This window comes from Octodon degus, unplaced genomic scaffold (assembly GCF_000260255.1).
Source record: "Octodon degus isolate 3935 unplaced genomic scaffold, OctDeg1.0 scaffold00034, whole genome shotgun sequence".
Lineage (NCBI taxonomy): Eukaryota > Metazoa > Chordata > Mammalia > Rodentia > Octodontidae > Octodon > Octodon degus.
The window spans coordinates 14,860,784-14,876,771 of NW_004524610.1; the positions used below are offsets into that span (position 1 = coordinate 14,860,784).

Genomic DNA, 15,988 nt, shown 5'->3' on the forward strand with positions numbered 1-15,988 from the left:
GGGTAAACATGCTATCATTCTGTATGATTTTATAACTTTTAAGTTGACTTTGCATAGCTTGATTTGAAATTAATTGTACTATATCTATATGTAATCTTTCTGTATACATTTATAAATGATTCTCTTTTTAGTTTTGATATTAAAAAAAAGAATGCGAAGCTTCCCGTGTCAGTTTATGTTCTCACCGAATGGTAATAAAGGTAATGACTGTCATGCGTGCGGCTCTTTACCGTGTCACAGTTAATCCACCCGCGAACCCACTCTCGCGGTGCCGCTGGGGCCCACTGAGAGGAGGGGAGTTCCCCAAGGAGCTCTGCAAGCCGGGGGAAGGGCGGCTCCCCGCGTTGCCCTGCGTCGCCCCAGCGCTGGAGCCCTTCTCCGGCGGGACTGCACGCCGGCGGCCGAGGCAAACCCGGTGAGCCTGCTCCGAATCTGCACGCAGCCGGCTCGCCCTCCGCACCCGCTCTGGGCCTGCTGGGCTTCCGCCTCTGGGCCCGCAGCAGTTCCGAACGCGCCAGTGGCTTTCAGCTGTGGTTCCAGGCTGAGAGTAACCGGGACACCAGAGAACTTGTAAGAAACACAGCTTCTCAGACCCCATCCCGGACCGCGGAGTCAAAAGCTGGGACGGTGCAAGCGAGCAATCCTTGTTCTAGCAAGCCTGACCTGCGAGGATTCGGGCCGCTCAGGATTGAGACACCCTTTCGGCCCACACGTGTACCGTTCTATCTGTTGGGTTCTCTGGACGCAGTGACCAGGGACAGTGTAAGATTTTGAAAAGCTACAAAAATTTTTGCCATGTGAAAAACCAAGCTTAATCTTGAAGTTGAGAGAAGAAAATATGAAAGTGTAAGTCAAAATTAGTTAAGTATTTTGTAGTCTACGCAATAGCCTGTTATCGACTAAATCTGAGTTCTTACAGCTATGGCTTGGGTATACTCACGGCTTGCCCAAAGAGCTGGGCATCTGTGTTCCACTTAACTCTTGAATGCAGATTCCTAGCTTCTCCAATGGCTTCTTTGCAGGGGAAGGTTGACAAGTGCGAATGGCAATTCTCAACTGCCAGTGCTGCTGCGGTCAGATGAAAGACAGTTGTGTCATCTACAAGAAAGCGTAAGTGATTATACTGTTCTGGGCTTGCACTAAAATGCCTGGAAAACTAAGCCATCATAGGCCCAAGAGAGGCAGAGAACACCCCCCAAATCATGGACAATCCGACCAGTCTGCTGCGACAGGTGCTGGGATTTATTCCTGTTTTCTTCCCATCTGCTATGGTTTGTGACTAGTTGTACCCCCAAAGGCTCATGCAGTTGTTGGGGCAGCTTCGAGAGTTTGTGACTAATTCATGATCCAAGGCTGGGTTTGTAGGTGTGAGCGCTACACCGGCCCAAACCGGCCGTGGGCGGATGGCCTGAATGCAACATAAAGGAGGGAGAGAGGCTTGCTAGCTGCCGCAGCTGCTGTCCCTCCTTTTGTCTCTTGCTCTTTGCTGTCTTCCGCCACCATGAACTGCTGCCCTCTGCCATGTGCCACTCTGCTTGGAGACAGCCAAGAATGGACTGAAATTTCTATAATCGTGAGCTAAATAAAACTTTCCTTCCTTAATTTTGGGTGTTGGGTATTTTGTCCCAGGAACGAGAGAAACGTAACTGAGACGCCACCAGCTCTGTTCGTCTCTGACCTGGGTGTTCTGCAAGTAAACAGGTAAGATGTTTCAGTGAAGTGAAAAGAACAGAAAGAAATGAATGTTGGCTGAGTGCTTCTGTTATCAGCTGCTCAGCGCCTTGCAGGTTGTGTTTAAAGGAATCCAGTGAGCACAAATCAAGATGATATTCTCCTCAGCATACATTTATCACTTTCTCTTACAGACAGTGAACTGAGGTTTCAAAGATTAAATTATATCCTAAGGTCACAGGATTGAGTGTGGATCTGGGGTCTGAGGAGGACTTTCATACACTAGGTAACATAACTTTTAAACAATAGCATTCTGCTTTCTGAGAAGTTCTGTTAACAACTGGGCAAGGAATATTGGTATCCTTAACCATTCTTATAAGATCTGGAAATTGGTGAAATAATTCAGTTTTTTGTTCCAGTTTATATAGACACATGTTCCATAAAAATGTTCCTGAAGTATAGCAAGGTCCCAGATTTGCTGCTTTTGAACTAAACTTCGGCAGTTGGCAGTCAAGGGGAAAGTTCCACCTGTTTGAGATTTTCTTACTCCCCGTCCTGTCATAGGCCTAAGCGCAGCAAATCCCCTCAGTCTGTCTTGAACAGGTTGCTTAGAGCCACTGTGGCTGCCGCTGATGGCCCAACCCCCATGCCGTGCCAGCCCCCGGGTGCTGCTGACCCCCAGGTGTGTTAGTGGGCCTGCGACAGGGCGAATGCAGGATGACAGCTTGTGCTTGTCAACAGCGCTTTCATCCAAGTCCTGACTCAGACCGTTGGAGACACTTCTCATTGAAGTTGATATCCAGCCCATACCATTTGCTCACCAAACCAAGATCTCTCACTTTTATTTTTATTGCTCATGAGGCTGCAGTTCCTCTACAGATTTGGCAAGTTGTTCTTGAGATACTGCGGTGTGAAATGCTGGGCGTGGTGGCGCACGCCTGTAGCCTCAGCACTTGGGAGGCTACATAGTGAGTTCAAGGGCAGGTTGAACTACATAGCCAGACACTGTGCTAACCCCACAAAGGGACTGAGCTGTGAAAAAATGGCCAGCATATAGTTTCATGGTATTTAATGATTGAACTCGTATTTATTGACCAATCCAGGTGGATGGGCATGCCAGTGTGCTCCACAGTTGTGCTGTCTTGAAGAAATGCTTGAGTCATGCTCATAGTTTTTCCCTGAGTCTTATCAAAACAAGGAAAAATAGATAAAATTTTTTAAAACTTTGATGAAATTAGTATATTCCCATTTATAGTAGTGTATGTAGTTATATAGATATATAGTCTGTAATTCATATAGTTACTCTATTAATATTTAAATATAGTCTTTAAGATATATTAATGGCGTGTTTAGCACACTACACTATTATTCTTTCAATATATGCTGGAATGACATAAAATGATTAACATATGTTTTTCCTTATTTAGGCTTTGGAGTCTGGCATGTCGCTGTCACTAGAGCACATCTCCACCTGCACCCCACTTCTCATGGAAAGTATTTGGTGTTTATATTTCATAACTTGCGGCTGAAAACACCAACTCCAATACCTAAGTTATTTCAGTCCTATACAACACCGCTTCCCTCCTGGCTCTTGGTGATGAGTGTGTTTGCGGCTGCGGCTCTGGCATGATGCAAAGCTCTTTGGGTTCTTGCAGGCGCAGATCCGAGGAGCCGCTCCTGTTTTGGGTCACATGACCTGCTGCTGGTTCCACTGGGCGTTTAGTTCCTTGTCCTGGGCTCCCGCTCTGGAGAACACAGTGCACTAGGTAATTCCGCAGCCCCCTGGTCTGTCTCACCATTCTATGGCCTCCAGGTGCTGCAGTCAGTGCAGGGCCCGTCACTGTTACTGACCGCTTGGCCTGGTGTGTGCCCCAAGCCACCTTCCATCTGCACGATGGGCTTCCTGCTCCAGACCCACCAGGCTCCAAGGGGATAGCCGTGAGCACCTCTTGAGACTTCTCTTCAGAGGGAGAGATGGAGGTGCAGACAGAGGTGGTAACAGCCTCTCACCAGCTCCACGGTCAGTTGCTTCCATAGTCGGAGGCTGCCAAGAAGCTGTCTTGGCCTCACAGTCCCCAAGGAAGGATGAAGGAAATCAGGTCAGGCTCACAAGTCTGGTTCTCATCCCATAGAGGAGCATCACTAAAAATGAAGTATTTTTATTAAGAAATGGAATAGTAATTAGGTTCTGGAAGTTTGTTATCCAGGCTTGGGTGAGGAGACATCTGAGCTTGTTCTCAGAAAGAACCTTCAGAAACAACTTTGTGGATGGTGTCACGTGATGTCTTCATCAAAGTCCAAGAGAAGCTGATGGTCTTCTGCAGACAGAAACATGGATTCAGATGGAAAGAGGAAGAATGGAGGGTACTGTCAGGAAATCCTTTCAGTCCTGAGGTCAGGGACTCAGAGAAGGGTAGGGTCACAAGTAGAAAAAATAAGAAATTGGAATAGGATCTGAAAATAATTTTGGATCTTGGTAATTTTGCATCTTGCAGCTTGCTTTAAGGAATTTACCACAATAAGTAGGCAATTTACTTCAGATAAATCAGATTGAGAGGACAGAAACATATCGAAGTGGATACAGCAGTCAGCCAGAGAGCCTCGGTGTGGGGGTCAGTTCTGGAGAACCTCAGGTCAAGGGAAGGAGGGAGCCTTGGCACCTCTCAGGCAAGTGAGTTTCCAGTAAGGAGCTGGAATTGGAGCCACAGAGAACTCTCAGGACCGGGGAGCAGGAGCCAAGGTGTTAGGGTCTGGGTCCTGCAGTCAGGGGAGGAGTCACCTGGAGCCACAGAATGAATGGCACATTTCTGGCCTCAGACAGGGTTCACTTCTGGGTGACTCTCTGAGGGGCACTAATGCTGCATCTGATTTCTTAGGGATCCCTTTCCCCCATCCTTCCTCTCCTTTCTATTTCTGAAGTTGCCAGCTTTGGTCTGGCTGTTTGCACACACTGTTTGAAATTTGGACAATACCAGATGTCTTAGTTACTTTCCTGCCACTGAGATGTATTACTCAGTACTCAACCACCTAAGGGAAGAAAGGTTTATTTTGGGGCAGCATGTGTAGAGCTTTGAGCCCACAGTCATCTGCCTCAGAGGCAGGGTGGCATCACAGAGGGGCATGGCAGAGGAGAGACAGCCCAGGGCCAGGTAGACAGGAAGCACAGAGGGATCAGTGGAGGAGGAGGGAGAGAGACCTTCGTGGGCCCCGCCTCTAGGGGTCCACGTTGCCCACCCAGTACCACAGTTACCTAGAAACTCATCAGTGGTCTAATCCACTGATCAATATCGCACCCTTATTATCCAGTCACCTCACCGAGACCCCACCTAGGGGTCCATAAGACTTTAGGGGCACATCTACATATAATCTGTAACACCAGCATTTTAATTCTAGTTTTTTCTTAAGGCTTTGCTGCTGAGCTTCACATTTGAAGATATGTTTTTCCTTCCTCAGAGTGGATTGAGGTAAAGCCCCTTCAGGGATACTTTATCCATGGAGCAGGACATGAACAGATCTGAAGTCTATGAGCTTTTCAGAGGCCCACGAAAGTACCTGACTCTTGAAAAAGTGTCAGCTCAAAATAGGATAAAAGATGTATGAGGAAAGTAATACAATTTCAACTAAAATCTACAAATATATACTGTATCAACTGCATCCAAATAGAGCGTTCATACAATTTTTGTTGTGTTCAAAAATAATTTTGGAAGCTGCAATTTTTTATTTTGAAAAAATTGTTAAGAACACATGGTGATAGCTAGCAGATGATAGCCAACCAGAAATAAAATGGTACTTGTTGTTGCCAAGTAGTTTTAAAAGCAAAATTATAAACATTCTTCCAATAAATTTACAGCCAAAAATTATATTTAATGTGGGCTGAGGGTTTGCTTTGGTATGTTTTATATGATGTAGAGCTGCACTTCCATCTCAACTCCCACAAGTCCTTAAAATAACCCTGAAACCCATTTCTCCCCATCCACTCTGGTCTTTCCCTTTCCACAGTGTAGGCAGTGCAATGTGTTGGGTCAGTGGGCTACCACTGAGTGTACATCATTTCAAGTGAGCAGTGAGGATTTTGACTGGCCAGGCTTTTCATTTATCTGGATATCCAGATGCCCCTGAGATGAGTTTGGTACCTAATTGGTTGGTAATGTCTGAAAAAGAGAGAAGAAGGGTTAAATGCTTGTCCTCCATGGGCGAGTTGACATGAACAGCAAACAGAATTGAACTTGCAATCAAGGACTTGATTGAAAAGTTGAAAGATGTAAGAGGCTTTAGACCCCCATACTTTATCCATTTCAATATCATTTATTGGAGGAAGGATATCCTTAAGATGATTGTGCTAATTAGGTCTTACGGTAGACTGCATTACTTCTCCCAATAACTCATTCCCTCCCATGCAGTGTAATCAGTTATGCATTCTCACCTACCAAAATGTGACTCCCAGAGTTCCACTTCCCCAGCACCACACTTCCTGTTTGGCCATGTGACTTTTTCAGCCAATGGAAGCACAAGAGTGCCACACTCAAGCAGTAACCTGAAGGGCAATTGCGGGATTTGACTCCACCTGCTGTTTGTTCTCCCCTGCCGCCTTAGGAAGGTTGCAGTGTCCCAAAGAAGTGCTGCTCTTGTAGCCCGGCTCCTGAAGCGAGAAGTATATGAGGCAAAGCCACCGAAACAGGTTATCAGCTCACAGGTAACCGGGGGAGAAATGAATGCTTGCTGCCCGAAGCCACTGAGATCTGGGCCTTGTTTATTATCACAGGATTAACAGAAGATTCTGGAGGAAAACTCGCCCATGAAAGCATTGTTCTCATAATTCTTTTACTGATCTAATTTGAAAACGAAGACTTTTGTGTTGATGAGCAATAAAGAACCCAGCATACCAATGATTCTCTCAGGATGATGTTTTGAATGCTGACAGAAACTTGAGTAGAATTAGGGTTAGCATGAGGGTAATCCTTGCACCCAACTGCCACACGGCCCCACACCAAGATGCTGGGAGTGATGGCCCAATGGATATGTTTGAAGACCTGATAAAGTTACTTACTTGTTCTCCATATGCTTAGTGACGTGGGCATTCCACATTTTTCAATTACCAGTGTGACATTTTCCGATTGCCAATTGTGTGAGACTTAGGAACTTTTTGCAAAGTACTTCATAAAAACTCAGTGTTAAATAAATCAACTCTTTTTCCACTGGCTTAATTTAGCATGCTACTTATTTCTGCATGCCACGAATCTGTTCTTTCTGCTCTACGATAAGATGCACGGCATGTAGAAATGAGCAGCGTGCTGCATTAATGCTGATTTTCTAGGAGGGTGTGGTTGTCAGTCCCTGTGCTGGTGGGACCCAGATGCCCTTACATGTGCTGGGAGCAGAGCTGACTCCATTCAAGGGCACCAAGAGCCACTTGGAGGAGAACAATCTGCCCGTTCCCTCCCCTGGGCACAGCGGGTTCAGGGTGTCTGCTGATCTCAGCTAGTGTATTTGTGACTTCTTGAGAGTTTAGTTGACATTCTGGGTCAGTGCTGTGGCTTTTTATGCTAGTTCTGAGTTCAGAAAAATGTGGCCCTGGGAAGGGTGGCAGCCACCAAAGGACAGATGGCCTCAGTTACCATCTAAAGAGTAAGTTAACAAGGCCGAGAGCAGAGCCCTGCAGATAGAGAGCATGACATCTGGTGACATATGTGGGACTCCTTTATTCTTCCTGAAGGCAGGCACCCCAAAACTTTCCTTTAACTTCTCTTTTCCCCCCAAAAAATTCCCTTCTTACTTCAACCAGGTTAGATGGGCTTTTTTTCTTTTCTTTTCCTTTTGATCGCTTTAAAATAGAGTCAAGTAGTTGTAAGTGGATTTAATGGTGGGTCATGATGTATGATTTACTTGACATTGAGATGAAATTAAGAGATATGTACCTTTTAACATTATATCTCTCTTACAAATTCCTGCTCAAATGGTTCTAAAGCCTCAGGTGATAGTGACTTTTCTTTATTTTTTCCTCCGTAAAACTGCCAAGGTTTTGAGGCAGCTCTACCTTACATTGTGGTGATTTGAGGGGCAGTGTAAATGATGGGGTGTGCTCTACAGTAGCGGGATTGGAAGCCACAGAAGGAAGATGAATCAGAGTGACGTAGAACAGGGAGAAGGAAGGCAATGATTAGATTGCGACCCCCTCCCTGCAACCTGCCTGCCTCACTTCCCTGAACTGAGGGAGGGGAAAAAATACTTCAAATTGATTCAAGATTAAATTTTGATTTAGCTTGGACTAAATATTTAAAATGTCTGAACATGAAAATATGATAATAGCCAAGAACAACCCCAAAGCAATAGGATCTGCCCAAAACGGTTCATGAAATGGGACTGGCAGCTCTGCCAAGACATGCTTTGTATCTAGGGGCTGGGCGTGGTAAGAAATAAAACTGTATCCTGGCTGCATTCTGACCCAGCTCTGCCCGTCACACAAGCCACTCACATACTCTCCACCCATTTGTAGCTTAGGAACTGAAATGTCAAATAACAAGTCTTTAAAATATTTCAATTCTTTTTTTTTTTTTTTTTGTATTTAGCACAGGGTCTACAGGGTCTCACTACACAGAGTGGACTCAGTGATTCTCCTGTTTTCAGCCTCCCAAGCACCGGGATTATAGGAACACTCCACCACACCCAGTCTCAATGTGCCCCAGGGGCGGGGCTGGTACAGGCACACCTGGGATTGAACCCTAGTCCCTGTGTCTGCCTAAACAGGCTCTTTAATCCACTGAGCTGTCTGGTCAGCCCTTAATTCTTTAAATTACATGCAAACAAATTAGACCTAGAATATTAATTTTTAAAAAGAAATGACCAAGATATTCTTGTGGTAGTATAATTAAATAAGCTATATAATTTAACACATATTCACTGGGAATCTTTCACCTCTAGCATGACTTCTAAGTTTAAGAACTTTGGAACTGAAAGGAAGTGAAATAAATTTATTTAAGAACTTTGGAACTGAAAGGGAGTAAATAAATTTATAAAGAACTAGAATAATGGTTTCAAGTAATTCTTGTTTGATTTTGAGGTTAAAATCATATACAAGACATTTTTAAGATCATTCTGAGTAGCTCTTGAAGCCATTTGGAGGAAGACCTTGAATACCATACTGAACAGTCAGTATTTACCTTGATACTTGTTAGAGAACATAACATTTTTTTTTTTTTTTAAGCAACAGATTTGTGTTACTGGAGGTCTTAATCTGGTGTCAGTGATTGAGATGAATTGGTGCAGGACAGGAGAAACACTAGGTTCAGACAGGTATGCAGTAAACAATGGAGAGACCTTCAACAAACATGATGGAAGCTGGAGATGGGTTATAAGAGATTTTCTGAATGTAGAAGCAGCTTGCTTCGTGTCTGGAAATTTCCGAAGAGAGGATATCTTGCAGTGGTAACTTCTACCATCAGAGTACAATGAGACTTGGCTGCTGGGAATAACATGGGGGAAACCCAATCCCAACTCTTTCTCATAAAAAGAGAGGAAGAGGGTTGGCGAGATAGCTCAGCAGAGTAAGCGCTCCAGTGGAGCAGGAGATGCTTCCTCCACAGCGACAGGTGGCCCAAGCCTGCTGCTATCCCCTCTTCAGTGCCTCCCTTCTGCCCTAGCAAGTAGACATGGAAGTGGAAGGAGGCGGGCAGAGGGCTTCGGCTCAAGGGGGGTTGTTTCTGCAGGGGACTTGCTCTTCCTTCTGCTAGCTGCCTTGTTGGCACGGCAGATGATGACCATTGTTTATGTCAGTTCTGTATGCTGAGCATGCGCGTGTGTTTCTGTAGGCTTTGTGTATGCGACTTGAAGAGTTAGGGATGCTTTCTTATAATGCACCACCCATGAAATGATAGAGTGGTATTTTGAAAGTGGACTTGGATTAGTTGTAAATGAACATTACAAGTTCTAGGACAACCACTAAATTTTTTAAAAACTAGATATATAATTAATGTGCTAAAGGAGAGAAATTTAAATTGTGTAAACTGATCCAGTAATGCCACAGAAGAAAAAAGTATGCGGAAGACAAAAGCAGGAGTAAGTACCAAAAACATCAAGTAGAAAACAGTAACAAATAAGGTAAATATTAGCTCAACTATATGGTTAATCACTTTAAGGGTCAGTGGTCTCAGCATATGAATGAGAAGACCAAGACGGTCAGAATAGATAAAAACCAAGACCAAAGTATTTATTGTCCACAAGAAATCCACTTTCTATAGGTTAGGTTCTGAAAAAAAAATCAAAACCCTGGTATCATAGGGTCTGACAAAATAATTTCTCCTAGGGCAGGTTTTAAGATTTCATTAAGAAAAATAAAAAATGCTAATGTATTTGTCTCAAAGTGGTTACTTTTCCTTTCTTCCTGCTTGAAGCCAGAGAGAGAGAAAGAGAAAGAGAGAGAGAGAGAGAGAGAGAGAGAGAGAGAGAGAGAGAGACAGAGACAGAGACAGAGCCAGAGAGACAGAGACAGAGACAGAGGTGCTGGGGAAAGGGTGGGTTCAGGACCACTTCTTTTTTTTCCATAATTTTATTGATAAACAAATAGCAATGAGACAGTTTCAAAACAAATTGGTAGGACAGTTTCAATAATTAACACACTGCATACATTCTTCTTAGTGGTTAATTGCTGTACAAGATGCGGACTTGATATCCTATTTACAAACACCATTAGAACAAATCATTCTATTCATTAACAGAATGTAACTATACCACTTCTTATGTAAACACATCTCAGAACTGATGTTAAAATACTTGGATGTGGGTGAGAGAGAAATGAAAGAGGCAGCAGTAAGGGAGAGTTTCCATCTGGGTACTGAGTAGATTTACACTGCTATTATTAGAAATACAGGTTGATGTGGAGAAACTGGTTTTGAAGGGGAATCATGAGCTTTCCCAAGTAGAAAGGGAGTAATACTGAGACCATCCCCACCTCTCTCTCCCTTCGCTCCTCCCCATCCTTCCTGTCTCTGTCTGTCTGTCTTTCTGTCTCTCTCCTGTCTGTCTCTCCTCTTCTGTCTTTCTTGCTTTCCCCCAAATCAAAGATGACTCATCTAAGCATGTTTTAACAGAATAACAACTGCAAGAAAAACAACCTCCGCCCCAAATCTCTTCAAGTAGCTGGCCCACAGACCTAGTTGTCTAGTGCTGTTTCCAGTCGGCACTAGATACGCCCAGTGCTGTTTCCAGTCGGCGTCCCCCATGGCAGCCTCTTGATGGTGGCTCCGGCAGTGGCAGCTTCGTCCAGTCAGTCCTTCCAACAGCAGTTGGCATGGGTTGCCACAGCAGCAGCTTCCAGCAGCCACACCCATTGGCCTGCATCCTTGCCAACAGCAACACCTCCCAGGAGATCTTTCTGCTCCTGAAAGCTGCTCCAAATGACTACCAGCAGCGCTTGACTTCTACACCATTATAATCTCAGTAGGTTCTAATATATTCGATGTAAAGGACTTCAAACCTTCAAAAAAACTTCTGGATTCCCTCCACGGATACAGGGCGTGTCACACTCCAGGCAGTACTGCTCCAGGCTGGCTCTCAAGGGGCTTCCTACTAAGCCCTTTAGCACCAGTTACAATGCCATGTTACCTCGTCCAAGTCCTGTCTGTCACTACTGGCTACTGGACACATTTCTGATGAAGAAAATCACAGGTCGCTGCACCTCCAGCTTGAACATCTGATGAGGATTTTCTCATCATAGGATCATCTCTCCATTCAGTTTTCTGAGTGGAAAACAGCTGTATTTGGGACAGTGCATCAGGAAAAGTATTAAAACGGATAAAACATTGACAAAATTCCTACTCAAAAGTTTAAAGTCACCAAGAATTGTGTGCATGAGCTATACATTTGTGGGCAACATTACTTAGCATCCCTTGCTGAGATGCTTCTTCCTTTGCTGTTCTCCATGGCCCAAGCCAGAACCTGACTCTCCCAGTGAACAGATCTCCTGTCTTCCTTAGAAATTATCTGTCCCAAAGGTCACATGAGAAGGCTGGTAACTCCTTCCCTGCAGTACCCAATTCTAGGGAACAGTGGTGGTGGCCAATGTCCCCACAAGCTTCCCTCTTTCCCCACATCCTGACCTCGTGGCATCCATGTAAATAGGGTTCTGGGAAGTGCCATAGGCCTCCCAGACCTGCTTAGCTTAAACGTGTCAACTCACCCAATGACCTTGAGTTACAAGCTGTGAAGGGCAGGAAGTCATCCACACTGGGATTTGTTGGCCCTTAGGAGGGCTCAAGTTAAAAACAAACAAAATGGGAAAAACAAGCAGCCTTAACATTTTTTTTATAGAAAACACTTCCTAAGACCTTGAACTTAATGTCATTTTCAGTTCTTGATGGTTGCTACCCAGAGAAAGTATAACAAGTACACAATGATGATGACACAGCAGAAAGAATTTAACTAGGGAGGAATACAGAGTGGAATGAAAAACAGGGAGTTGGACATACTCACATTAAAAAAAAATCCGTCTGGAATGACATAAGAGAACATTTTGAAGTGATTAAAAGAATAACATTTTATCTTTTCTTTTCTTTTTTTGATACTTAGGGTTTCCGTTTTAAGAAACTTCAATCACAGAGTAAATCAGTAAAAGTTGGATTGAACAATAGAGGATAGCCAGCATTGTGAGCACCAAATGAAAATTTGTAAGTTCAAAGTGTGGATCAAAATTTCTCAAATTACTTCTCTGACCTTGAATTGCATGTGGTTTGTGTTAAATACATCTGTATTTCCTAAATTTGGATTTCTTCATGTAGCACCCATCATATCAGCAATTAAAACTGGGGTACTTACTTTATTTTTATAAAAAAGATGATGGAGTTGGAGTCACTGGAAAATACATGATTGTGAATCCAAGGTGGTATTCCATTAGGATCATGAGTGTTTGCATCATTCTTTTTGTCTTTGTCACACTTTGGGATACAGATGTAATCATTACAATATTTGTGTAGAGCCCAGCATTACAATGAAGGGACCAGTGCCCTGTGTGACATTTGTCAAGCCCGGGTTCTCATGTGAAAATGAGTCATACAGGGAGAGCTCTTCTGGTAGTTTAACAGTTGGGTTTCATTCAGAATATTTATTTATCTACGTATGAATATAAATGACAGAAAGTATCACCTCCTCCCTTCTTTAAGTTGCTGCCCCAAGATATTTCCAGTTTTTGGCTTGTTAGTTTTCATACTTTTTTTGTTTTTTTTAATTTAGGTGAAGCAATTGGATAATGCCATGGATTGACAACAGGCGGTCAAGTTGCAATGTCCAACTGAACTGAACCAGCATGGTGCTGGGTGTGGGAGGCCCCTTGAGAATTGCTTCCAGCAGCATAACAGGCTGAACTGGAGGGGAAGAAGAGAGGCTGTTGGAGCTGCTGGTTTTCCTGGGGCTGCTGCTGGTTCTCTTGGAGGAGCTGGTCATGCTGACCTTCCTGATGGACTCAGCTGCTCACGTTGTCCACATAGCTCAGGCCCTACTGCTGGGGATGGCTGTGTGACATTTGCCAAGCTGAGTTGCTTGTGGAGGGAGTTCCAGTGCTTACCTCAAGCGTCGCTTCCTGGCTCCAGCACAGGTCCCTCCACCCGCTAGCTCAGATCCTTCACCCACTGGCACAGACTTCCTAGCTTCCACTGCTGAACTTTGGGCCTTCCCAGCGCAGATCTGTGAAGTGGGCTGAATGAGACATTGTCGTGGGCACTAGGACTTCAGTTGGACTTGTGCAGTACATCGCTGTGGGATCAGTCCTGAAGCTGGTTTCTTCGGTCTTAGTGTGTGGACAGATTTCCTGCATTTCTTTTGTATATGACTCTGAAAAACTAGTATAAAAACATTCTATAAACTGTGTGTCCTGTATTGTTCCCCTACATTATATATGTAGTTTCAATTTATTACTTTTGTTTTGAAATTGTGTTTTAATGCATGAGCCTGCTTATAATTAATACCAAAATAATACGGGGAGAGGTCAACTTATTCTGTGAGATTTAAATAAAGGTTGGCAGAAGCTCATGGATGTTGAAGGGAAAATGCAATGCCTCCTTCAGTTACTTGTGCATGTGGAGGCCTCTCTTCTCACAGGCTTCTCTGGCTTTGAGCTTGTGTCCCATGCCCAAGGCCCATACCATGTCTATGCATGTGGTGCTGAGGCTCTTAGGCCATGAAACTTGTTATGTCACTTGTTATTTTTATTACTATTGATTAATTTTTCAGGAACTCATCATCTGAAATGTTAAAAATGATTTTTCTAATTATGAATCACTATATCTTATAAATAATTTTGAGAACACAAGAGTGAAAAACAAGCCGGGTATGGCAGTGTATGCCTGTAATCCCAGCATTTAGGAGGCTGAGGCAGGATTGCTTCGACTTTGAGAACAGCCTGGGCTACATAGTGAATTCAAAGCTACCTGAATTATATAGCAAGACCCAGTCTCAAAAAACAAACAAACAAGCAAACAAAACCCAAACAAACAAAACCCTGGAGAAACAAACAAAAAAGTGAAAATAATCACAAGATAGTTCTTTATAAAGTTGTGAAAAAATTCCAAAAGGTGATAGACTAAAATTTATATAATTTTACACTTTAAAATTGAAATGCATATATTTCATAAGGTAGACCAATTTCTCTTTTGCCCCATCTCCAAAGTAGCCACTATTCTAACTTTCATTGTTGTTGATTAATTTTGTCTGTTGTTCAGCTTCACATAGATGAGATTGTTCTGTTCCTGATTTTGCACCCGCTTCTTTGGTCAACATAAGAATAGTTCCTGGCTACTGATGTGTAGTATTCCATTGCACAAAACTTCTACACTCTATCCATTGTCCTATTGATAAACTGTTGGTTGTACTGCTTTCTATTTTGAAGAGGATAAAACTAAATTAACATTTTTGTACACTTACAAAACTACTTTGTAAATTTTGCACATTTTTGCTCATATCTCTTGGATATATATGGTGTAGGTGTGTACGGAAAAGTTTGCTATGTTATAGATGGCTATATGTAGTTTTTAGTAAATACTGCTAAGTCAATGCTCCAAATTCTTGTATTTATAAAAATTATAAATAGTTGGGCTGGTAAAAATTGTGTTAGGATATGTTGACCTAATGCTTGTCTTAACATGTTTGATATTTTTGAGATGTGAATTCCAATGAGTCAGTGAGACAATTTCTTATTGACCTCTATGTGACCATCTTTTCAGCATCTACTATTGAAGATGGGTCTACATGTACACTACTTTAGACCCTGTATTTAGATTTGGACTCTCAGTATTTTAAGACTATATTTTTTGTGTATCTTTAGTCTTAATAACAGTCTATATATAATTGTTATGATTCATGAGGTAAAGAATAGCTCTGCACTTGGGGAAGAAAGCCTTCCACAACTTTATTTATGGCATGGGCAAAAACAGCAAGAGAAAGCAAGAATTTCCAGTGATTGTATGAATACCATCGGGTTGAATATGTGTGTACTTTCTCCTCCACCCATGAGGAGAAATTAAGATATTATAGTTCACAGAGCTAAGCTATTTATTCATTATGTATTATACAATGTTTATCAAAATCTAAAATCATAGAAAACTAACAATTTGAGTATATTCTTTGCCATATTTTAATGAGGAAATGGGATTTTATTTTTATAAAATCCCTTTCTGATTATAAAATAATGCATGTTCATTTCATAAAATGTGGGAGAGTACAGAAAATTATTTTTAAGATAGAAAATTAAATTATCAAGAGCAGTATTGATTTTTTTTCCCCCAGCACCTGTATGGGTGTCATCAATCTCTCCTGTGACTCCAGGAGATCTGAAGTACATCAAGAAAATAACACTGAAGTCATTGCAGAATTTGGCATGTATTGGGTGGATTCTTTAGTGGTCTCTGAAAGTGATGGTCTTCTTTTGCTGTAACAAAATACTACAGATAATGTACTTAGTTACTTAATGTATAGCTAATGTACTTAGTACTTAATGTACTTAGTAATGTACTTAGAAAGGCAGGTTTACTTAGTGGAGTTTTGGAGGTAGAAAGCCCAGCGTTGGGCCATGCTGCCTGTCCACCTCCAGTGAAGCTCGTAGTTACATCAGAACATTGCTGGTGGATGGCCTTGTGGCCAGGGCTCATGAAGCTGTGTGAGACTAGTTACAGGTTGAGACAGGAAGCAGGGGGGAGTTGAACACCAGGCCTGTCATTCTTATAACATTTCCTTCTCTTGGAAAACACTGGATGTCCATGAGACCCGCCTTCATCTCTTTTGACCACACCCCATGACCTACCCATCTTTAAAGTCTTAGCACCTCCACACAGCTACA

The 15,988-nt window shown here is 42.8% G+C and overlaps 1 pseudogene; it reads left to right on the forward strand.

Moving 5' to 3' along the window:
* Positions 1–1,042: 1,042 nt before the first annotated feature.
* LOC101582033 overlaps positions 1,043–15,988 on the forward strand; it is a 23,540-nt pseudogene continuing 8,594 nt past the window's right edge.